A 26,452-nucleotide genomic window follows, 5' to 3' on the forward strand; every position below is an offset into this window, starting at 1 on the left:
GGGACAATGGTGTACCTGTGTGCTTTGTCAACTTCTCAGTGCTAGACATAGGAGTAGAAACAGGACGACACTCCTCCATGTTAGTGCGACGAAGAAGATCCTTCACATATTTGCGCTGAGACAGAGTGATCCCCCCGGGATCTGTGGTGACCTCAATGCCCAAGAAATAATTAAGGGGGCCCAGATCCTTAATGGCGAAAGTGCTATGAAGTTGTCGAAGAAGATTGTTAATTGCCGTGGATGACGAACCTGTCAGAATAAGGTCATCAACATACACCAGCACATAAAGAGTCACCTCGGAGTTCTGAAGAACAAACAATGAAGTATCCGCAGATGATGAGCGGAAACCCAGCTCATACAACTTAGAGCTGAGACGGGCAAACCACGCACGAGGAGCCTGCTTTAAGCCATAAATGGCCTTCTCCAACTTGCACACCATGTCACGCTGTTGAGGGTTCTCAAAACCAGGTGGTTGTGTCATATAAACTGTCTCCTGCAACACACCATGAAGGAAAGCATTTTTCACATCAGCCTGTCGAATGTGCCATCCCCTGGAAACAGCCACAGAAAGAACTAGACGAACAGTTGCCGGTTTCACAACAGGGGAAAATGTGTCGTCATAATCAATTCCTTGACGCTGACGAAAACCTTTGGCCACAAGACGCGCTTTGTGACGCTCCACTGTACCATCTGCACGACGTTTGAGTTTGAACACCCAGCGAAAGTCAACCACATTTATTCCAGGACTGCGAGGAACCAACCGCCACGGGTTTGATTCTGACGAAGAGCATCAAGTTCTTCTTTCATGGCAAGGCACCACTCAGGCCGCACAAGGGCCTCTTAATAATTAGCAGGTTCATCACAAGAGTCCACGCTCACAGCAAAAGAACGTTTGCGAGAATCGTAAACAATGGTGCCATCGGTAGGAATACGCGGTACGCGTATGTTCCGTTGAAGCCGCGTCACTGGCCGATCACGGCTTGGAGAAACACTCGAACCATCCAGACCTGCCGCCTGCACATCAAGATCCTGAGAGACACAATCAGTAGCATCAAGTGTAGTGTTAGCCTGTTCCCGTAATTGGCAGTTCTCGACTGGAACAGAGGATGAAGTGGGTTGAGCCAGTGAAGGTTGATTGACGTGGGGAGCAGCATGCATCACGGGTGCAGGGTCTGCATGCAGGGTGGGCTGCGGGTCAAGCGCAGGAGCAGCGTGTGGTGGAGCTAGGGATGATGTAGAGGAAACAAGATCAGTTTCAGAGAAAATACGAGGAGATGGCGACAACTGATCAGTAGCAAATGGAAAAAGTTGTTCATCAAACGTGATATCCCGTGATATATAAACACGACCGGTCGAGACAAGAAGACACTTGTAACCATGATGCATATCACTATACCCAATGAATACACACCGTTGAGACCGAAAAGAGAGTTTAGCTTGATTGTAAGGGCGCAAATTTGGCCAACACGCACATCCAAAAACACGAAGAAAATCATAATCAGGTTTTCGATGAAACAACAATTCAAGTGGAGTTTGATTGTGGAGATTTGGAGAAGGGAGGCGATTAATAAGATAACACGCGGTGAGAAAAGCCTCATCCCACAATTTCAGTGGAAGTGATGAATGTGCTAAAAGTGAAAGACCCGTATCTACAATGTGACGATGTTTACGCTCAGCGGTGCCATTTTGCTGGTGAGTATGGGGACATGACACTCTGTGGTGAATACCACAAGAACGAAGATGCGAATTAAGACCTTCAAACTCACCCCCCCAATCACTATGAAAATTTATGATCTTGCGCCCAAGGGCGCGCTCTATTTTATTTTGAAACTGAACAAAAGCACGAGTGACTTGCGATTTATGTTTCAACATAAAAATCCAAGTAAATTTACTGAAGGAGTCAATAAAAGAGACATAGTACTTATAACCACCGGCTGAAGTGATAGCCGGCCCCCACACATCTGAATGTATAATATCAAGAGGGGCTGAAGCCACATTATTTGACAAATAAAAGGGAAATTGATGAGTTTTGCCCATTTGGCATGCATCACACACTGAATTATCTTGACCAGAAACAAAAGATAAACCATAATCACGAATGACACGATGAACTACTGTCGAGGAGGGATGACCAAGTCGCCGGTGCCAATGAGCTGAAGATAGCTTGGCTACTTGAAGAGCTTCTGAAGATAACGCACACCGGGATGGATTTATTGGATAAAGGCCTCCTCTACATGTGCCGTGAAGAAGAACCCTCTTCGTTGCACGATCCTTAATGAAAAAGTAATACGGGTGAAACTCAAAGAAAACATTATTATCCCGAGTAAAACGATGTACGGAAAGAAGGTGTTTCGAGGCTTGTGGTGCATGAAGGACATTGGTGAGTTTTAGATTTTTGTGAGAGGTTACCAATTGAGAATTGCCAATATGGAGAATGGGCATACACGTACCATTTGCTGTCTGGATGTGCTCCTTTCCTGGGTATCTTTCTCTGAAGTGCAGCCGATCTAGATCATGGGTAATATGATCGGTTGCTCCTGTGTCGCTGTACCACTGAGGATCAATGTTGTACCCCTGGTTGTTGTTGGTATAGTTGGCAACACGTGGATCTTCAGCCTGATAAGAATGATCAAAACAATCATAGCAACGGAGTGCCGTGTGACCGGGGCGGTCACAGATTTGACAGACCGGACGAGACCCATTGGAACCACCATTGTTGTTGTAGTATTGCCGGCTGCCACCGCCATTGTTGCCGTGACTATTGTTGTTGTACCCACGGTTGCCGCCGCCACCGTGAGTGTTCTGTCCACCACCACGGTTTCCTCCATTACCGCTGTTTGGACCATGGCCGCCACCACGACCACGACGACCACTGACGTTGTTATAGCCGTGGTTAGCAACACCACGACCGCCGCCACCACCACGGTTTCCACGGCCGCCTCCACGGCCGCCGCGAGACGAAAAATTCGCGGAGGAGTCAAGATTCAGTTGTGCTGCACTGCTACGCATCTGAACGCGAGTGTCCTTGCTGACACACAGTTCATACACTTCACTGAGAGTAGGCGGCGTCGTCCTTGCCGCAATGGAATCAACAAGTGAATCATATTCCTCACCAAGCCCACACAGGAGGTATGCGATGATCTCTTCATCACCAAGTGGCTTCCCAATTGCCGACATACTGTCAGTCAAGTTCTTTACTTTCTGGAAGTAAACTGCAGCAGACGAATCACCCTTAGACAGATTGTTTAGCTGCATACGAATTTTCATCACCTTGGACGTTGTAGCTGCAGAGAAGAGCTGCTCAATCGTGGTCCACACGCCACGCGAGGTGTCGATCAGGGTCACGGATCCAAGGACATCAGGAGTGAGAGTTGACAGCAGGCCAGACATGAGAGACTGGTCGACCTGCACCCACCGGAGATACTCTGGATTGGGCTTTTGCACCGTGGCGCCTTCAACAGTTTCAGAGATCAGCTTCTCCGGGCATGGAGTGGTTCCGTCAAGGAAACCCATCAGAAGAGCACCGCGCAGGATTGGGACAATCTGCGTCTTCCACAACACGTAGTTCTCGCGGGAGAGTTTGGTGGTGACGATCTGTGCAAGGTTTGGCACACAACTGAACGCCGGCGATGACGAGACAAGGTGTCCAGCCATCAGACTCGTCATCGGCGAGGAAGTCGCACCGGCTGCAGTGCTCACGGTAAGAGCTGAGGACGACATGGTTGTGGGCAAGGAACGAGAAGAAGAAGAAGAAGAGGCGGCGGTAGATTGGATCTAATGGACAAGCTCTGATACCATGTCAATTACCTAGGGTTTAGGATTATGACGGCTCTTGCACAAGTTGTGCCGGCCTCCTTCTTATATATATATAGGCACAACGTTACATCAAAATAAGAGGACACAGGGGGCTTTCTACAACTAGTACATACATGCTATAATTAACAACAATAACCCTGGAGGATCCCGGGTCTCTCTCACACACAAACGAGTCTTGGTGTCTTCTTACAAACTTATCTCTTACACCCTCACATGGTCGACATGCTTCAAACTCGTGTGTTTTGCATTGACAAAAAAAAAACTCGTGTGTTTTGCTGCGATCAAACGAGTGTGGTGCTTCTGTGATTCTCTCTCTGTGTGTGTGTATGCTGCAAATGTTTCTGTGGGCGGCTGGGAACATTGTCCTCTCATGCTGCATACATGCGTTAACTTTTTTCCGTGGATTTAGTACGACGGTTGGAGTTCTGCTGCATACCCAACTTTTTTTTGTTACATTGATGTTTTCGAAAGGTTGCTATGCTTTTTTGTACTTTTTAACCTACTACGGGAAATATGATACAATGATGCTACAATACGTGGGCTGGATATGACCCAATGATCAAATTGGCGAGATTTCGCGTTTTGGCAATATCCGATGATCGGGAAGACGGAAGATGTAATCCTCAGATCCGGGGGACGCTCATCATCACCCTTACATGTATGCAGATCCTGATCCCTGAAATGTAATGACACTGCGTGTCATTTTTCATCTTATTCTGTGTTCAAGGTGCAACATCAAGATCCCGTATCTTCAATTAAGGGAAACATTTTCTTCCTGGAAAATAAGTCTATAAAATTGCAGAACTGTCTGCATGCAACATCTTAGGAAACAAATCATGTCAATCATAAATTAGTTTCATCTAATTAACATTGGAAATGACTCCTGATTTATTTTCATGCCATTCTTGAGGGTGCACGGTAGCAGCGGCTGCCTTGGAGAGAGAAAGAGATACGCAAAGGCATTGCCCCCAGTTTCAGCCAAAGATCTCTACTGCTAAAATTGTATTTCTTGGGGCACAGATGGTGCGATATGTTGGGATCAGAAGAAACACAAAATACGAGTACAAACTACCAAGATGCATGGAAGCGTGCAGCGTATGAGGAAATCAGGGGGCATCTAGCACTTCTTGATGCAGAAGCAGCCGTGATCGTGAACACGAACGCACTTGCCTCCGATGAAAGCCCCTGGGCGCCCTGGCTCGGTCACGCAGACGTTTCCACAGTAGGAGTCGCGCACGCACGGCCCCTGGAACTTGTGGCTCTGCGTCAGGCACTCCTTCGCCAATGCTACCTGTACTGGCCCCTGGCCATCTGCATTGACAGAATACATCAAAATCGATTCTCTCATATGATTTCAACAGTATTACCAGTTGGTATCTAAGAGAGTTTCATTCGGTAGGTAATGTTACCTGAGGTCACGAGAAGCAGGACGACGAGCATACAGATCTTGAGAGACAGATCCATTGCGATTTTTTGTGGAATATCAAGAGGGTTCGCTGGAATGTATTGGCTCATGAAAGCAGAGCAGGGGTTCTTGTTATATATACTAGCAACTGCATACAGATTTCCTTGTTTATGTTATCCCATTCTTAGTAGGTCATTAACTCATCCATGAAAACAGTAGGAATCGTCCTATGCCTGGCAAGTTTAGTGTCATGGGAGCTCCATCCATGGTATGTATTTAACCCTTTTATGTCTTAGTTAATACTAATATTTGAGCTAGGAAACATTTACAAGCTACCAAAGGGTAGTATCTGTTTCTACAAACCTGATTTTTTTTCCGAATTGTGCCCCGCACACATATCTTTTGACAATTACTTTTGTACAACAGGTTGTGTTACGAGCTACTACATATGATGTTGTATATTTTTGTTTTCATGCTACTTCCTCCTATCCAAATTAATTAACTCAACTTTATCTAGATATGGGTATATCTAGACGCGTAATAAGAATCGGAGGGAGAACTATTTTCCTAGTATGAAAAAAAAAAAGCTTCTCTTGGATTGATTTGAGTCACTGATTTTGTCATGCACATCCAGCCACGCCGGCATCATCCTCTTTTTTCGAGAAACTGGTGTTATCCTCTTATTCATTGTTTTCCTGTTGTACGGTAAACAAGTATATAATTTTGTGTGCCTGGAAATATGAAGAGTTGTTTAAAGATGCTCCCACTTACCTTAAAAAAACTCACTAGATGTATGACGCATATTTTATGGGACTTGCTGGTCGTCGGGTGACCGACTAATCTTGGATCAGTCGTCCACCTAGCCCCCTGGTCGCCTTACCGAGAAAGATTTGGATTGTCCAGATTCACAATCAAAAAAATCCACCCCATGTAGCAAAAGTATATATTATTGCAACAAATCGCCTCAATTTTTTTTAGCAAGATGTAAACTCATAGATCTCAAGCAATACTTTCGGAGAAATGCAATATTCTTTTGCAACATTTTCTGCCTGATTTTTTAGGAAAGATGTTAACTTACGGATTTCGTGATATTTGCACAAAGCAAAATATGGTGTTGGCACCGGGTGGCAATTTCCCCTCGCTAGCTGCCGTCCGATCCCGTCCGATCCGGCTTAGAGATTCTTACTGCATGCAAATAAACTATCACTTGTCATGCCCCTAATTACTACACAACCTGCAAACCCGCTGCCCGAACTGCAGCTATGGAAGCGTTAACCTCTGCCCCAAGCGGGAAATGATCAGACAATGCAGCTTTGTCCAGAGATGGACTGCTTAGTCAGAGCATCTCCACCGGCAGCTTTCAAATAGGCGTCGGCAGGGGCGCCGGCACTGCCGGATGGGGTGCCCGCAAACCGACGGCCCCAAACCGACGGCCCCGATATATTTAGAAAATTAAATTCAAATGTTGAAAACGATATTCATACGAAGTTCAAATGAAATTTGTACAAATTTAACGCGAATTCAAACTAAAAAACTAAAAAAAACATCTAGCGGCGCTGGGAGTCGAAAGCGCTGAAGTCCAGGTCGTCGCCACTGGATGATCCGAAGAACCAGCTGTCGACGTCATCGGCCTTCTCCTCCTTTGGCGCCGGCATCTCGGATGGTCCGGCGAGGTCGACGTAGTTGGCGCCGTGGTCCCTGGACCACACCGCCGCCTGCCGCGGGTCGATCGCGATGTGACGGTAGTCTTCATCGACAGAGCGACCGAGGATGAAGTTTAGGGCGGGGAACTCCTCCTCGTCGCCGTCGCCACGGAGGGCCGCCTGCGCCTCGGCCTCCTTCTCCCACCATTGCTTCTCCGCCGGCGGAAGTGGTGGCGAGGCGTCCTCCTCCTTGACGGGGGAGCGGCGGCCCGACCCGTCGTCCGACAAGCTGGAGCAGAGGACGCGCGCCTCGCCTCGTCGCGGATGACGACGCCTCCGGAAGGAGGTGCGGGCGCGGCCGAGCGTGTGCGCGCAACGATAGACGACGATCCGGTGCGTGAGCTTCTGGACGCCGCGGTCCTTTCCGGCGCCCTCTGCAGGGTAGGCGGCGGTGCCATGTTCGCCGCCTGCAGGAAGTATAGCGGCTCCTGTTGCCCGTGGACGCGCGGACGGAAGCCGTACTGGCGGAGCGTGTCGTCGACGAAGCGGACGTACCACCAGGCACGACGGTTGACGTTGTTAAAGCGGTCGCCCGAGAGGTTGTCCGTCCGCGCGAGCTTGATGGCGCGCTCGTGTTCGAAGCGTCGTGGCCCAGGCCGGGCTTTCGAGGGCGTTCTCCTGCAGGTTCCTCTCCTCCGGCGTCATCTCAGCTCCCATCTTTGATCCGTATCAGACGTGCATGCGGAACTATGGTGCGATGCGTATCAGACGTGCATGCAGCACTCAGCAGTGTAGTAGAGCGGGCATGCATGCAAGGATTAGTGCAACGCGCCATGCATGCATTTTGTCTGACACAATGTGGCATGTGCAAGAGCTGATAAAAGGGGTCAACTAGTCGGGTCGTGCGCTCCATTGCTCTACTGTTTCTGACACATGCACGTAAAATTAGGTTCTAACAGTTATCAATGGGATCCATCGAGTCTTCTTAATTGAAATGTGGTGGACATCTGGCAGTACGAAACGAATCTCCACCAAGTCATCGAACGGCAACCACCGGGGGTGGGCATTGCCCCCGGGTGGCAGAAAATCCACTCTCTTTGCACAAAATAACATTTTTCAAAACAAAATTTCCCAAATATGTAAAACATGCAACAAATCTCCATTTGTCCCAAACCATTTTAGCATCTAGTGTGTGCTTTCGCAACAAAATTAAAAGGACATGAAGCCCCCATGTGTAGTTTTGGTAATTGATGACAATTCCTATGTACTAATGGTTGTATTGAGATTATCTCTTAGGTCCTGTCCATAGGCAATACTTGAGACATATGTTGGTCTCAAGGTTGCAAGATGAAGAAGATCGAGTACAATGAAGAAGACGGTGTCGAAGAGAGATGAAGACGGTGTAGAAGATGAATAGGGATGAAGACCGTGAAGAAGATCTGAAGACGGTGGCGTGCATGTTGAAAGAAGATGGTGGCATGTACAATGATGAAGAGGGTGAAGATGAAGCTTGCCGGCTCGAGTGGAACGCGCAAGATCAAGGTTTGTGCTCGGTAGGATAGTTGGTCGCATCATCAGAGAGAGCTCAAACCTTGCATGCATTGCATCTTGTTTCTTGGTTGTTATTGATTCTTATCCATGAGATGTTTTAGAGCTTGTGTTAATTCTCATGACAAGCTCTAACTCATCGGAAACGGATTCCGGATGCATCACATGTTGCATGTTCGAGTTGGATGATTTTCCCGGTTTACCGTGTTGAGAGGTTGCACCTCTAATTTCATAAGAAAATCATCTTCCACTATTTTCCATGTTTTCACCTTGTATGGAGGTAGCTCTTGTCGTCCTCTTTCTAGCAAAACTGATTTTTCTACATTCCAAGTTTCCTAGCTAGAGTTATTGCATTCCCGTATCTCCCATTTGTTTATAAAAGAAAAAAGAGAAAAGATTATTAGGCCGGCCGCTAGTACCGCTTGTGGTACCGGCCCACTACCAGCAAGTTTACTTTGAGCCCGGCAACCTATGCCGGTAGCGGGCGGAACTATCGGCCCACCCGGTTCTTTCCCTCAGCGCACCATCTCCTCCCTCTCCTCCCGCAGTGAGCCGCCACCCAGCATCCGGCCGGCCCACCTCGCGCCCGAGCCAGGCCGCTGCCCTGGACGGCCCAGCACCCGCTTCACCCCACGTCAGCCTTGGGTCGCGCCGCCCCCGCCGGCCCAGCCGTGCTATGCTCGCCTCGCCCCGCACACGCTCGCTGCGCCCGCACCACTTCCCGCGCGATGGCCGCTCCGCTCGGATCAATCGCTGCTGCTGCTTCGTTCCCACGCTCGCGTTGACCCGCACCACTGCTGGCTGTCGTGCCAGCACAGGCCGACCCATCTTACTCCGGCCCAGCACGCCTCCACCCAGCTCGCGCAACCCCAAATCCGTTCCAGGCTAGTTTCTTTTCTATTTTTCTGCACTGTTTTGCATGGGCGGTACTACCGGCCCAGAAGGCGGTAGTACCGGTCCAAGATGCTTTTTTTACTGTTTTATGTTGTCTTTTCTGCGCGAGAGGTAGGGGAGCTGCTTTTTACCGACCTGGTCGGTGGGTGCAACATACCGCACAGCTCCCACGATCCGGGTGGCTCAGTGGACCGCGGCCCATCGCATCAGGTGAGTTTTTTTTTCTTTTTTCGTCCTTCTTTTCTGTTTTTATTTTCTGTTTATATTTTCATTTTTTAAAATCTAAATTTTTTAAAAAAAATCGAGAAAATTATTTCGCAAAAATTTGAACAATTTTCTTAAAATGAACAATTTTTAAATTTGAACATTTTTTAAGTGAACAATTTTAAATTTGAACCGTTTTAACTTTTGAACAGTTTTTAAATCTAAACAATTTTGAAATTTGAACATTTCCTGATTTTTTTTTGAACATGAACAATTTTTTAGCTCAAACAATTTTCGAAAATTGAACATTTTTTGACTATGAACAAATTTCAAATTTGAACGGATTTCAAATTTGAACATTTTTTGAACGATTTTTAGATTTGAACATTTTTCAAATTTGAACAAATTTTAGATTGAACTTTTTAAGTTCGAACAAAAATAAAAATAAATAGAAAAGAAACAAAAACAAAAAAAGAAACAGAAAAGAAAATAAAAAGGAAAAGAAAAGAAAACGAAAAAACAAAAATGAAACAGAAAACGAAAATAAAAGCGAAATGGGCCTACCAGGCCGGCCCATACCGCGCGAGTGGGGTGTCCGGCGCGCGGTAACGACCGACCTGGTCGGTGTATAGGAATTGCCGAGAGGTAGTACCGGTTGCACTTGCGGTAGTATCGGTTGGGCGCGTTTTCTGGCCATTTTTTATCCCCAAAAGCTATATTTTGGAGTTCCCTATTTATACCATTCTTCCACCTCTTCTCCATAGCTCTTCCCATCTATTCTCTCTCCTCCATTGTTGATCTTGAAAAGCTTGATCCCCCTCTTGATCCCCCCACTATTTGTTGAATCTTTTTTAGGAAAGGAGAGAGGAGATCTAGATCTAGTGCTGCACCAACTGAACCCCTCTCCAAGTGAGGGGATCTTGCTAGATCTAGATCTTGGAATAATTTGGTGTTCCTCCTCCTATTTGTTCTTCCTTCCTTATTCTCCCAATAGCTTTTGTAGCTTTATTGGAATTTGGGAGAGAAGGACTTGGACATCTTAGTGGTGTTCTTAGCCATTGCATTAGGTGCATCAGTTTGGGTTCTCTCCGAGGTTCGGTCTCGTGTGAGTTCGTGTGAGTTTTTGGAACCCTAGAGGGCTTGTTGACCTTAGTGGTGTTTTTGCATTCATGGCCTTGTGGCCTTTGTGGCATGGTAGCCTTTGTGGCCTTGTCGCGTTTGTGGCGTAGTACCTTTTGTGGCGTTGTTGCCTTTGTGCCGCGTTGTAGCCTTTGTGGCTTCGGAGCCGCCTTGTGGCCGTGTGTGACGTGTTGTAGCCTTTGTGGCATTGTACTTGAGAGCCTCCGGTGTTGTGGAGTTTGCCTCAAACTTGATACTTGGGTGTTTGCCTCAAGCTTGTACGGGTTCGATGACCACCCTCAAGGGTCCCTTAGTGGATCAAGGCTTTCCCTTTGGTGGAAAGACTCGAGGAGAATACGGTGGCCCTAGCGGCTCATTGGAGTGCCTCGTGCCTCCACACCGCTACAACGGAGATGTAGCACCTAAGCGTGTGAACTGCGGGATAAATCGTCGTGTCCTCGTGCACCAGTTAGTTCTCAACCTGAGCTCCTTTATCTATGCGATTTACATTGTGATAGCCTTCGTGCTTGATATTCTATATCTAGTTTGCTATCACCTTGTTGCTCATCATGCTTAGCATAGGTTGTTGGTCCACATAGGAAAACCCTAGTTGATAGGCTTTGTGCTTAACAAGTAAACTGTAGTTTTATTCCGCCTTATTAAGCCCTCAAGTATAAGTTTTTACAACCTACCTATTCAACCCCTCTAGGCGACATCCTTGTACATTAAAAATGTATATGATTTTATAGCAATTTGATATCATGTACGAAAACATAAAAACATTTGTTGAATAACTTATAGATACGTAATGAAGGCATGATATCGCCATCGCCGATGCCTCCAAGTTGTTGTTGAAGCACACTTTCATGGAAATATTCTCTTAGATGTATATCATTCGAATAAAGAGCTTTAGAGAGTGTCTTTGCGAGTGTTTCTGTAGCATCCAACGTGAAAAAATTGTAAAAAAAGTGTAGAAGTGATTTGTTTGGTGAAAGATACAAAAGAGACTATGTATTGACCAAGATTAAACAAGTTTAAAACAAGAAAATGAAAAGGTAAGCATGAATCCTTCTTAATTAGTCACTCTAAAATGAAGCTTTTGGAAGGTTTTTAAAATTTCCATAATTGAAACTCAAAACCACTTCTCTTCATGCTTGACTTCACAAGACGGAGTTTAGGGTCGTTAGGGGGTAGATACATGATTTGTCTGATTTGAATATGTCTAGACCTTGTTTATCAATTTGAATGCTTATTATATGACATAAGAAGACTATGTATGCTTATTATATGACATAAGAAGACTATGTGCATTGGTATTTCATTTTTTGACTTTTTTTGAATTTTTATGCTCATTTGAATCTTGCTCAAATCCTAGGTTTGAGCAAGATTTTAACAAGTTTAACACGTGAAAATGGAGAAGTAAGTCTGGATCCTTTTTAGTCACTCCAAAATGTACCAATTTGTTCGGGGGATGACCCCCGGTATGCCAAAGGCATGCCAAACCGGATGGTTTGAGCCATCGAGATACCGGTTTAATATTCTTACCGGAACACAAAGGTAAGAATTTGGCTAAGTGAAGCCAAGCCGGTATCCCCAAGAGGGGTATACCGGAACCTGGTAAAGAAGATGCCGGAAAGAAGGGCCTGTCGGCAGGACTGGTCAAAGATTCTCTTCAGAGCTAGAAGACAAGGATGAGCTAAGCAAAGTGGCTTTAATCAGAGCCCTGGCGCCAAAGAGAGAGGTGACGCTGAAAGAAGCCGGAGGACGTCAGCGTCCCTGATTAAAGAAGACCCCGGTGTCATCCATGATTAAAGTAGCTTTGTAAAGTAGTTTGTCCAGTCAAAGATGCCATTAGGGTTTCTTGTTCTGTAAGCCACCCTCTCCCCTATATAAGGAGAGGGGGCATAGCCTCTTACGGGCGCGTGTTCACAGAGGAGATTAGACGACAGACCTTGTATCCAAGACCCTGTAACCATGTTAAGATCAATGAAGCTAGAGATCTAGTAAAGAGTTCTTCCTCTTGTCTCTCTTCTTGCGTACCGGCCTTCGGCTGAGTTCTTGAGGAAAGCATCCGGAAGTTCATCCCATCTAGTCGCAAACCCTCCCCCGAATCCTCTAGCGCCCATTCGGCCCCAAGTTAAGCCATCCCATGGCATCTGCTCGTTCGCCACGACGACAGTTGGCGCCCACCGTGGGGCATGAAGTGGCGCTTGCTGGAGTTCACATTCGGGCGGGCATCCTCGACGTCGCCGGCCAGCGTACGGTTTCCGCATTGGTGCAGCGCATCTACGCCATGGATTTCATCAACGACAACGCGGGCTGCTTCGCCAACAGCGGCATCTTCCCCAAGAACGGCCGCATCATCGAGTTCGGCAGCCACCGCATCTACTTTGGCACCGTTCCTGTGCGCCAGTGCCTCTCGCCGGTACTGGTGGCGCCGAATCCGCCAAGGTGGCTACATGCTGGCCGTGCTCCAGGCAGCGTGGAGGTGATGATGGCAGACGCGGTCGACGCCGGCAAAGAAGCTGCGGAAGAAGGCGCTGGGCGTGCGGTCTCGACCCGTGCGGCCAAGCCACCGCTGGAACGAGGCGCAGGCGCTGCGGGAGCATCATCCGCGCCACCGGAAACACCGCTCCAAGCGGCGATGAACGTCCTCGCCACCCCCATCGCGCAGAACATCGACCCGGCAGCGGCTCAGGCGGAGCTGGAAGCGCAGCGCCAGAAGATGCTCGAGAGCGGCAAGGACATCGCCAGGGCGCAGCGCGAGCTGAACCTACCCCTACGTGAGTACAACGCTGCCCATGGCTTTGCTTCTGTTAGCGCTCATGCTGCTAGGATACCGGAAAACCGGCTTAAGGCTCGCAATCTAGATCAGGATCTGCGCAAAGAAATTGCTGCCGGCAAAAGCACATCTGCATCTGTGAGCATTGTAGAGAAACCTAAGTACAGTAGTCCGGATAAAACAATAAAAGCTGCTAAAGCTGCCGTAGCGCTATGTGACTCGCTTTCCGGGGACGCTCTGGCAAAACAACAAGAGCGTGTCCGGGAACTTCTTGAAACTATCGAGCAGCAAAACGATGAACAGCTTGATAGGCTAAACAAGGCCGTGGCTTCAAAATCCGCGCGTTCGACAAGGAATGCCGGTAGCAAGTCCCATGGGCAGGCTTCGTCCCCCCATCCGGACAGAAGAAGAGAAAAAGAAGTGAATGCGCAGCAGATGACTGTGTATGATCCGGTTCTTGCTGGAAAGCAACAAGCCGGGCAATATGATGCCGGCAGAAAAGGCCAAGGGGCAAACAGAGGCTACGCCAAAGAGGGCTATGCCGGAAACAATCATGCCGGTAGACAAGAAACCGGGCAAAATTATCGAGCTGCAAGGGCGGCGTACGATGAGGAGGAAATAGATCCCCCAAGGTACCGGCAGGCAAGGGCCGCGGTACCAGAATGCTATGATGAAGCTGACTCCGCAAGACCGGCAGCATACCGGAATCCATTAGGAGAACGCTTGGGAGAAAGATACTTGCCGGAACGGGATGCGAGGCACCGTCTGGATAGAGTGTACTTGTCAGAAATGATCGAGGAGGAAGGTCCCCCGGGCCCAAAGTGTTTTGGTCCAAGGATCATGAAAGAAAAACCACCAGTTCGCAACTTTATGTTGCCCCGTGACACAAAAACATATGATGGCACCACGAAGCCGGAAGATTGGCTCGCGGACTATGTAACCGCGGTATACGTCGCAGGCGGCGGAGGAACCGTAGCTGGAGGAGGAAACCGGCGATGGGCCGTGAGAATTATACCATCGTTTTTGGTTGGACCGGCAAGAATCTGGCTAAACAACTTGCCGGCAGGAAGCATAAATGGCTGGCTAGATTTTGAGGAGGCTTTCGTGAGCAATTTCAGCAGCACCTATCAAAGGCCAAACAGGCCGCAGCAGCTCGCTCTGTGCATACAGTGCGCGAACGAAACAGACCGGGATTATCTGGCCCGGTGGAACACTACAAGGAACTCCTATGAAGGGGTAATCGAGGAACAGGCCATTGCTTGGTTTAGCAGTGGGTGCAGAAGAGGTTCACCGTTGTGGCAAAAGCTACAGCGGAACATGCCGACAACGTTGGCAGAAATGATACGTGTGGCGGATAGCTATGCGCTGGGAGACCCAACGCAGCCGGCAGTGCAACCTGAGCCGGAACAGCAGCGCCAAGAGCAACACCGGGATAACCGGAATAACAAAAGAAGAGAAGATTTTCCGGATCGAAGGTACGGTCCGCAGCAAGTTGCTGCTGTACAAGAAAACTCTGAGGCCAGCGGCAGTCAGAGGCAAAGAACCGGATCGCAGCCGTGGGCGGGTCCTAAGAAACAATGGGTAGAAAAGAAACCCTGGGTCCAGAAAAGGAACTGGCAAGAACCCGCGAAGTACACCATGGAAGCTGCCATGGACCAACCTTGCCGGTGGCACACACCGAACCCGGCACACCCGTCAAACCATCTGACAAAGGATTGTACTTGGACCAAGTACTTGATGCAAAAGGGAACGGTAAAAGATGCACAACCACCACAAGACATGCCGCGGCAACAACAGCTACCACCACCACCACCGCTTACCGGGGCAAACGCCTTACCGGTGCAGCCAAACCGGCAGCAGTACCAGCAAGTTAATCAGGTGATGGAGGGCAATGACCAACCACCTCCACCGGCACCTTTGGGCCGGAATGTTTACAAAGATCCGGATATGTGCTGCGTTGTATTCGTAACTGAGCCAACCGACAAACAAAGCCTGTATCGCCGTTCTATGGAAGTGAACGCGGTGATGCCGGCAATACCAAAATATATATTGTGGTCTGATCAAGAGATCTCGTGGTCATTCAAGGATCACCCTAAGGTCATGCCGAACCCGGGTGGCTATGCTCTCGTCTTGGACCCAATCATGCAAGGGCCAAATGCTCGAGTCAAGTTCAGCAAGGTGCTGATAGACAATGGGAGCAGCATAAACATCATGTACAGGCACACCATGAACATGCTGGGCATAACAGAAAACATGCTTCAGCCAACGCGCACAACGTTCCATGGGATCGTTCGGATCATCTGCGCACCGGTTGGAAAAGTCCGGGTGGATGTGTCGTTTGGAGGACGTGACAATTGCCGGGTTGAAAACCTTGAGTTTGAGGTGGTGGACTTAGATAGTCCTTATCATGCTTTGCTGGGGAGACCAGCGTTGGCTGCTTTCATGGCCTCAACTCATACGGCGTATCTCAAGATGAAGATGCCGGCACCTCGTGGACCCTTGACTGTGGTGGGAAATTACAAAGTCTCGCTGGAAACAGCTTCTGCCGGATCGAATTTGGTAGAATCACTGGTGATTGCTGAAGAAAAGAGGAGGATGCAAACTGCGGTTGCGCTGGCTCAGTCCTCACAGCTGAGCTTAGCGGCAATGAGTGCAAACCTGGGCACACCGGCGTTCAAGCCAACGAAAGAGACAAAGGACATTGTGCTGGATCCAGCTTACCCTGAGCGCACCGTTCGTATTGGTGCCGGTATGAATGAGGCATAGGAAAGCGCGCTCGTCAGCTTCCTCCGTGAGAATCGGAATATCTTTGCCTGGTCTACTGATGACTTGGTAGGTGTTCTGAGGGAGCTGGCTGAGCACTCATTAAATGTCCGGAAAGATGCAAAGCCGGTAAGGCAGCCGTTGCGCCGGTTTGCTGAAGACAGGAGAAAGATCATTGGAGAAGAGGTGACAAAATTACTGGTTGCCGGTTTCATTGTGGAAGTACTGCACACTGAGTGGCTAGCCAATCTGGTGCTGGTCGAGAAGAAGAAAGAAGAGAACATGGAAGCAAAAGCTCCAAAGGTGTGGCGCATGTGCATCGACTACACCAACTTGAACAAAGCTTGCCCAAAAGACCCTTTCCCCTTACCCAGGATCGATCAAGTGATTGACTCCACTGCAGGGTGTGAGCTGTTGTCTTTCTTGGATGCTTATTCCGGTTTCCACCAAATCCCCTTGAAAAAGGAAGATCAAATAAAAACTGCGTTCATTACCCCGCACGGGGCTTATTGCTATGTCACTATGCCTTTTGGTTTGCGCAACGCTGGTGCAACGTACCAGCGCTGTATGCAAAAATGCTTGTTTGATCAAATTGGAAAAAATGTGCAAGTCTACGTGGACGATGTCGTGGTGAAAACTAAGGTAAAAGAAACCTTAATCGATGACCTCCGGCAAACATTTGATAACCTGAGAAGATTCCGGATGAAACTCAATCCGGCGAAATGTACCTTTGGTGTCCCTGCCGGCAAGTTGCTTGGCTTTCTCGTATCAAGCCGAGGCATTGAGGTCAATCCGGTAAAAATCCGGGCAATCGAAAGAATGACTATACCACGCGATCTAAAAGACGTGCAAAAGTTTACCGGAAGCTTGGCATCGCTAAGCCGGTTCATAAGCAGGTTGGGAGAGAAAGCTCTGCCGCTCTATGCTCTCATGAAAAAATCTGACACGTTCGTCTGGACCCCTCAGGCAGACGCAGCGTTTAAAGAGCTGAAAACTATGTTGGCCACATTGTCAACACCCGGATTTTTAAGTCCAGATGCCTATTATGCCATTCATCGCAATCCCAGGAATATCGTTTTTGCGAGACATAATAGATTAATATCACAACACATCATTCATTACAACGCATAATTGTCTTACAACACGGGATCACATGATCCATTCTCATTACAATACTAGTTGATCTATTGATCAATTACAAAACACATAGCGGAAGCGAAGTAGCGTAGTAGTAGTCCATCTATTCCACAGGCAACTGTTGACGTCAGGAGTGATCCTAGTTGTCGTAGACGTCCTGCTGTCCTTCTTCCGGGTTCCGGTACTCCTCTTCATAGTCTGGCCATTTGAATAGCCAGGGACAAAGCCATGAGTACTTTAAAGTACTCGCAAACTAATACTAAGGTAAACACTATCAACTATAGAAGGGGATGCTAAGCTCTAGTTTCATTTGCAGAAAGCCAGTTTTATTTCATAAACATTTTAATAATCAAAAACCTTCATTTGCTCAACTAACTCACGTGGGAACATTAGTGTCATTCCCACAACTCAGTTGTGATTCAAAGTCAAAGTCACCTTTCAGTTCAAATCACAAGTCACCATTCACCTTTTCAAATTCAAGTCACCCTTCACATGTCACATTTTGAAAATGGTCTGATGACGGAAGAGTATGGCCTTTCCAACCGTCCATAACCGTGGACGCGGCTATTCGAATAGATCTACACTCTGCAGAGGTCGTACACTTGTGCCACAACATTTGCAATAATCCGTCAGGGTTAACTGGCCCTGATTTACCACACTCCGTGTGCGGACTACCAACCATAACCTTTCACTTACATATCCTAGTATAGGCATCTCTCCCCATGAGCTTGGCCTCCCGGTGAAGACAAAGCTGTCGGCACAGGAGCGCACAGGGCTTGGGCCGGACATTCACCTCATTTCACGTCATATCACATCACTTCACTTTTGTAGAGGCAGCCTCCAAAGATAACCCCGATGACGCTTGTTTAGAGGGAACCCATACTAAGATACATAAACTTCTAGTTAAGCCCTACCCATATCAGGTATTGTGGGGGTACTTGCAAAATTGGAATGGTATCGCATCCAAACTCAACCATCAGTTTTTGTAAAATTCACCAAGTCATTCACCGATCATATTCACCTTCAAAATCTTTCGATAGAATGACTCATCATTCCAAGGTTTTCAAAGTCTTTTCATTTCACAAGTTCCCATCTAGAGTAGTCAATTCTGATATTGAGCACTAGCAACTAGTCCTGAGGGGTGCTAACTAGCTCATAGCCTTCTAGGCTAAGTTTGATACTCTTGTAGTATTCTATCTCTAGACCAAGGTTAACTATAAAAGCAAGTTATAAATAATCAAAAACAAAAGCTTGTAAGAATAAAACTTGGGATGGGATCATGAAGCATAAAGTACAAAGTAGTGGTGGGTGTGCCTTGCTCTAGTAGAGCTTTGCACTTTGCAAGACTATTAGCTTGCAAGGGTGTTAGCTTGCATTGGTAATAGCTTTCAAAATAACATAGCTTGCATTGGTAATAGCATGCAAGAATACTAGCTTGCAATAGTCTAGCTTGTATTGGTAATAGCTTGCAAGAATACTAGCTTGCAAGGGTAATAGCATGCAAGAATACTAGCTTGCCTTGAGTGGTGTACTGATCAAAGTGGTCTTCCTCTTCCTGGAAGTAGACTTCCTCCTCCTCTTGATACTCCTCGGTACTAGTGTCTAAAATACGAATACGAGGATACAATCACCAAACAATTCATTGGCTCTTCCCAACATCACATATATTCACACAAACTATTCTATTCACATAATTAATACAATTTGGTGCATTGGTGGTATTGCTTTGAGGAAGAATAATTTCCTCTCATTTTATATGTAAATGATAGTTTCCATATAGTTCTCGAGGAATAATTTCCTCTCATTGAATCTTCTTTAAGATTTAATTTCTCAAATCATCACACCTGAATTTATGTTGACCTAAGTCAACCATTCATCATCATCATTTGAGAAAATGATTTAAATGAGGTAGGGATACCTCATACCATTTAATAATGCCTATTATGATTTAATATCTCCAAGTATTTAGAGTGAGAGTATTGGACCAGGGGTTCAAACTTCATATGAAAATACTTGGGACAAGATTTAAATGAAGTAAAACACCTCATATAATTTACACAAGTAAACTAGCATCACTTATTACTATTAAGTGGGTAAAAGTGTTGTTATCTTATTTAGGAAAAATAATTTCCTCTCATACTAAGTGAGGTGTTACTTTTAATTACTTAGAGAAATAATTTCCTCTCATTATCTTATTAAGATTTAATTTCTCTCATGAACAATATATGACCTAGGTTGACCAAAGTCAACCCCTTCATACTTATCATTGGAGAAAAATATTTAAATGAGGTGAACACCTCATACCTTTTAATCCTAACAAGGTAAAGATTTAATATCATCAACAATTCATATGAGACCTAAATGACCAGAGTCTCTACCTCATTTTGAATTGTTCGTGACAAGATTTAAATGAGAGAAACACTCCCATAAGATTTAATAATTTGTTGGAACAATTTAAAAAGCTACTATGGCAAATATTTAATATTCTTAAATGAGCAAAAAAATGAGACCAAGCAACCAGGGTCATCACATTACTTCATACAACTTGAGAGGATGATTTACATGAGGTGCTACACCTCATACTATTTAAATACTATTTTTGAAAAAGTTTAAATGAGCTAGAAATGGCCAGGTAGCCATTATTTGAGTTTAGCCCAAGATCATATGAAACAACTATAGTATTTTATTACATAATAAATTAGACAACATCAAATGTGATTTTTGAGAGGTGGAACCACCTCAAAATAGTTTATGGTTGATTTTTAAGATTTATTTGAAGTTTGAAAAGTTACTGATTTGTTATTTTTACTATTCAAATTCTACCACATATTTTGATTTGAATCCAGTGGCATTGGATAGAGTTTTTGATGAGCTTTCCAAATATATAAAATTTGTTGAAATTGGCTCAGTAGATTTGGATCTATTAAATTTTGAATCTAGCATCAGATTGTAAAATAAATGAAAAAGATTTAAACCCTTTTGAATTTAAACGGGGGCGGGAACTTAATTGGGCCGGCCCAGCTATGCTTTGGCGATGCGGGCGGGCCGCTGACGGTGGGGTCCACTGTCGGGCGTTTAAAACGCCGACGGTAAGCTGTGTTGTGGACCGTAGGATTAAAAGAGGATCTAACGACGCAGGATCGTCGTCGACGTCGACGAGCGGCGGCACCGGCACGGCGAGGGTTTGGTGCTGGCGGCTTACCGGAGCTCCGGCGAGGCACAGCGAGGGTTCGCGGCGACGTTGTCGAGGACGAGGAGGCAGAGGGTGGTCGCGGCAGAGCTTGGGGTGGAGGAATTCAACGGCGGCGCTGAGCTTCCGTGGCGGCGGACTCCGTCCAAATTCCGGCGACCTCGGGCTTAATTGGAGAGGGGAAGGAGTCAGGGAGATTCAGGGGAGGTAGTGGAGCGAGGTGGTGTGAGAAATTGAGGCAAGGGCGCCCTCCTTTTATAGCGGGCGGTCGAGGCCGAGGGGTGCGGGGCAGGTCGACGGTGTGGGGATGGCTACGGTGGGCTAGCGTCATCGGCGAGGGTTCGGACGTGTTGGCGATGTCACCGCGGACACGACAGGCGTCCTGGCGTTGAAAATGGAGCACTGGAGCGTCGGCGTCATCACCATGTACCCGCGCACGGTGGCGGACAGTCGTCGTCGTGGGCGTCGTGCGCGGCTCGTCCGCGGCCAACTGGCGGTGTCCGTGAGGTTGAGGGGACCGGGGTGAGTCGACGTGCGCATGGGTAGAGCGAGGGGACGAGTGAGGCGATGGGGCACAGCGGCGTCCGGTCGCGTCCAGGGTTGCCAGCGTGCGCGTCCTGGCGCGCGTGGACGTCCCTGGGCGTGGTCTGGGCGCGCGGCTGCTGGCGTGTGCAAGCGTCGGTTTGACCACGGGATGGCAAGGGCTGGTCCAGGAGAGGTAGAGGGAAGTCCAGGACATGGAGGTGCAGCGTTGAAACGACCAGAGGGGGAAGTGACAAGGTGATGGCATGGGGGCCGGCATGGTTTGGGTTTTGGTCAAAGATGGTCCAAGGCAAGTGGTGGCAATGCTTGACACTGGTCCTGAGGGGTGAGGTGAAGTGCCAATGCAGCAGAGAGGGGCAGAGATGGACTTGGTCCAAGCAAAAAGGCAGCATGGGCACAAACATAGGGGCTGCCCACAAGGTGTTTGTAAAAATGGCCGAAAGAGAAAAGTTTTCAAAATTTTGAAATTCCTTTGGTGGATCTCAAACATATATTCATAGAGATGGAATGGTGGTGGTGGGGTTCATTTTGGTGAAGGTTTGCAAGAATTCAAAAAGTGGCTCATCTTCTCTTTAATTCAAAGTCTCCACTTGGCAATTCTCTACTGGTCAACCTGGTCAACTTCAGCAGGGATGGTCAACATGGAAGTTGTTGACCTTGACATGTTCTTGGATGACATGGTCATAGTTGACCAAGTTTGGTTGAAGAAAAGTCAAAACCAGGGGTGCAAAGTGGGGAAGAAAATATAAAAGTGACATATGACCATTATCACATGTATGTGAGTTTTAAATTTTCCTTTGATTTGATTCTTGTTTCTTTGATGCAAATGTGTTTGTTTATCATATATAAGTATTCTATAAGCAAGAGATCAAGCAATGGTGGCCTTGGTTGAAGATTTGCAAATTTGGCTCTATGTGTAATTGAGTGAAAATGGGATTTTCTCACCAATTGATTTCTCTCCATTTGTTTTGACTTTTGTTGACTCTAAAGTGATTCTTATTAGTTTAGAAACATATTCAAACCATTGAAACTAATTAAAAGGGTCTTGGTCAAAGATTTGCAAAAATGGCCATAACACATAAGAGGTGATGTGTTAAGTTTTATTATTTTTGAAAAGGGTTCACCTTGCTTCACTTGGGCATGGGTTAGGGTCAATTTAGTGTTATATTAGGTTGAGAGATGGTTTCACACCATTTGGTCAAGGTTTAAAGCCATAGGTCAAAGTTTGGTGAAATGGCTATGTGGCACATATGCTTCTATGCATATGTTCAATTTGATTTTTGATTTGAGTGTTCTTGGCCCATTTGATGTTGTTGAGTGTTGAAATGGTATATGGAAGTGATCCATCCATTCACAACAAGTCTTAGGGTCAAACTTCTCAAATTCACAAATTTGCACTTTTCTTACATATGCCTCTATGGCATTTTTAGTTTCTTTTTATTTTCTTTGGAAACCACTTGGATTTGGTTTGATAGGTACTAGGTAAGGTGTAAGAAGGTTTTCCAAACCTCTAAGCAAAGTAGAAAGGCTTAGGGTAAAATTTTAGAAAAATAGCCATAGGCACATATACCTTTTTCTTATTTAATTCTCTTTTTTATTTCATTTTAACTAGGGTGGTGAGAAGAGGGGTGAGGTTTAGGGTTTTGTGGGGTTCTCAAAGGTTCACCACCATTTAGCATAATTAATAAAGATAGGGTTCAAGATTTACCTATTAGGGCTATATGTCCCCATAGGTCTTTTATTTTATTTTGTGTTTCTCAAAATATATCCAAAATGAATTTTGGAGAAGATTAGGGTTTAAGGTTTTTCTTATTTGAATTATTTTTCTTGTATTTTATTTGATTGGTGATCTTCACTTGATCACTTTGGGGTTTTAGGGTTTAGCACATAAGCATAATAACACTCATCATGGCAAAACACAAGATTTAAACAAGGTCTATATGTATCAATCTTATTTTAATAAAAGTTTTTGTTGGTTCCAAAATTTGGAACTAGGGAAAATTCAATTTGTTTGTTTTGAAATTTTTGGGTTGTTACAAACCCTTCCCCCTTAAACAAATCTCGTCCCGAGATTTTAAGAAAAGTTAGGTTCCTAAGAGAGATTGAGCATTTTAATAACAGGAGGACATACTTGGCATGGTCTGGGGTGCTTCCTGAACTTCAGTGGCAGTCATGTGGTAGAAACGTCCGTTGTTGTTGTTCTGGTTCCTTCTTCCAGCAAAGCGGCGCTGTTGTTGAGCAGGTGCTGCGGTATTGGCGGCAATCCTGGCAAGCTTCTTGGGGCACTCCTTGGAGAAGTGACCCACAACTCCACATTCATAGCAGTTGACGGTGGACTTGTCTTTGGGGTTGACGGGGGTAGCATTGCTTCCAGTCCTCGGGGCGGTATTGGGGTTGTTGTTGTTGTTGTTGTTGTTCCCTCCAGGCTTCGGGGGTCCTCCGTTGTTGTTGGTGTAGTTGGGGTGATAATTCTGGGCAGGGGGCTTGTTGTATCTTGGGGTGAATCCTCCAGAGGAGTTATTGCGGTGCTTCTGGTTATGGTAGGGTCCACTCTGGTTCATCATTCTGCGCTTGCGGTTTTCGTTGGCCTGATGCAGCTTTCCTTCCATCTGTATGGCTGAGTCTACCAGGGCTTCTAAGTCAGCGAACGGAATGTTCACTAACACAGTTTGCATCTCGTCGTGCAGTTCGTTCAGAAATCTTTCCTTTCGCTTCTCATTGGTGTCGGTCTCATCCGGGGCGTACCTTGACAGCGTAAGAAACCTGTCGCGGTATTCCACCACGGACATTCTTCCTTGCTTGAGTTCACGGAACTCGTCTCTCATCTTTTTGATCAGTCCTTGGGGCACATGGTATTTGCTAAACTTAATCTTGAAGTCTTCCCAGGTCATCATCTGTCCTGCATTCATGGCACGGGTGCTGGTCCACCAAGCTCTGGCTGGTCCTGCCAGATAATGGGTGGCAAACAGCACTTTCTCTGCGGCTTCAACTTGGGCAACTTCGAGGTTATTTTCCATGGTCTGGAGCCAGTCATCAGCATCGAGGGGCTCTTCAGTCTTGTTGAATATCGGAGGGTTGGTGTGCTGAAAGTTCTTCAGCTTCGATCCAGGGAGATCGTGATGGCCTTGATTGTTCTGAGCTATCTGTTGCAGTGCCGCAAGGTTGGCTTGGCGTTCAGCTCTTTCGACTTCTCGGTCTGCCATCATTGTCTGCAGCAGTTGCATCATCGCGTCGTTGGTGCGATTGGGAGGGGCCATCTGAACATGGATGTAGATGATAAGATAAGAGGGAATTTTCTATGGTTTGTTTTGTTAAGTTTAAAAGTTCATAAAATTGAAAACTTGAGTAGTGTTGCGGGGGTAAAAACCAACAACACTTTTTCATTCATACCAAGCATCATACATTACAAATCTAACACACCGTTGGTTTGAAGAACCATTCATCGCTCTACGATACAAGGGGGATCCTGATACAAACTCACACTAGTGCTCTCTCGCGTAGGTGTAAGTTCAACTAAAGTGATCAAGTGTGCAAGGTTTTATTTAGGGGTATCAAGAAAAGTAGAGCATGGATTTCTCTTTTTGAAAAGAATCTCAAGGATAAGAGTGAGAATAAGTTTTCATAAATATTCAATTCATTTGTTTTGAAACTAAGTTTTTCAGACGTCCATTCTAACTAGGGTCTCCTAAGGTCAAGCAATGGCTCTGATACCAACTTGTCAACACCCGGATTTTTAAGTCCAGATGCCTATTATGCCATTCATCGCAATCCCAGGAATATCGTTTTTGCGAGACATAATAGATTAATATCACAACACATCATTCATTACAACGCATAATTGTCTTACAACACGGGATCACATGATCCATTCTCATTACAATACTAGTTGATCTATTGATCAATTACAAAACACATAGCGGAAGCGAAGTAGCGTAGTAGTAGTCCATCTATTCCACAGGCAACTGTTGACGTCAGGAGTGATCCTAGTTGTCGTAGACGTCCTGCTGTCCTTCTTCCGGGTTCCGGTACTCCTCTTCATAGTCTGGCCATTTGAATAGCCAGGGACAAAGCCATGAGTACTTTAAAGTACTCGCAAACTAATACTAAGGTAAACACTATCAACTATAGAAGGGGATGCTAAGCTCTAGTTTCATTTGCAGAAAGCCAGTTTTATTTCATAAACATTTTAATAATCAAAAACCTTCATTTGCTCAACTAACTCACGTGGGAACATTAGTGTCATTCCCACAACTCAGTTGTGATTCAAAGTCAAAGTCACCTTTCAGTTCAAATCACAAGTCACCATTCACCTTTTCAAATTCAAGTCACCCTTCACATGTCACATTTTGAAAATGGTCTGATGACGGAACAGTATGGCCTTTCCAACCGTCCATAACCGTGGACGCGGCTATTCGAATAGATCTACACTCTGCAGAGGTCGTACACTTGTGCCACAACATTTGCAATAATCCGTCAGGGTTAACTGGCCCTGATTTACCACACTCCGTGTGCGGACTACCAACCATAACCTTTCACTTACATATCCTAGTATAGGCATCTCTCCCCATGAGCTTGGCCTCCCAGTGAAGACAAACTGTCAGCCTGGGAACTGCACAGGGCTTGGGCCGGACATTCACCTCATTTCACGTCATATCACATCACTTCACTTTTGTAGAGGCAGCCTCCAGCATAACCCCGATGACGCTTGTTTAGAGGGAACCCATACTAAGATACATAAACTTCTAGTTAAGCCCTACCCATATCAGGTATTGTGGGGGTACTTGCAAAATTGGAATGGTATCGCATCCAAACTCAACCATCAGTTTTTGTAAAATTCACCAAGTCATTCACCAGTCATATTCACCTTCAAAATCTTTCGATAGAATGACTCATCATTCCAAGGTTTTCAAAGTCTTTTCATTTCACAAGTTCCCATCTAGAGTAGTCAATTCTGATATTGAGCACTAGCAACTAGTCCTGAGGGGTGCTAACTAGCTCATAGCCTTCTAGGCTAAGTTTGATACTCTTGTAGTATTCTATCTCTAGACCAAGGTTAACTATAAAAGCAAGTTATAAATAATCAAAAACAAAAGCTTGTAAGAATAAAACTTGGGATGGGATCATGAAGCATAAAGTACAAAGTAGTGGTGGGTGTGCCTTGCTCTAGTAGAGCTTTGCACTTTGCAAGACTATTAGCTTGCAAGGGTGTTAGCTTGCATTGGTAATAGCTTTCAAAATAACATAGCTTGCATTGGTAATAGCATGCAAGAATACTAGCTTGCAATAGTCTAGCTTGTATTGGTAATAGCTTGCAAGAATACTAGCTTGCAAGGGTAATAGCATGCAAGAATACTAGCTTGCCTTGAGTGGTGTACTGATCAAAGTGGTCTTCCTCTTCCTGGAAGTAG

The 26,452-nt window shown here is 46.1% G+C and overlaps 1 non-coding gene across 1 annotated transcript; it reads right to left on the reverse strand.

Moving 5' to 3' along the window:
- Positions 1–4,766: 4,766 nt before the first annotated feature.
- LOC127348959 (uncharacterized) lies at positions 4,767–5,317 on the reverse strand. The gene is made up of 2 exons (XR_011756843.1): positions 5,226–5,317; positions 4,767–5,127 (listed from the first exon to the last, which is right to left on the reverse strand). It is a non-coding gene; the product is annotated as an uncharacterized protein (transcript).
- Between the last annotated feature and the right edge of the window lie 21,135 nt (positions 5,318–26,452).

Source organism: Lolium perenne, chromosome 4, assembly GCF_019359855.2.
Source record: "Lolium perenne isolate Kyuss_39 chromosome 4, Kyuss_2.0, whole genome shotgun sequence".
Taxonomy (NCBI): domain Eukaryota; kingdom Viridiplantae; phylum Streptophyta; class Magnoliopsida; order Poales; family Poaceae; genus Lolium; species Lolium perenne.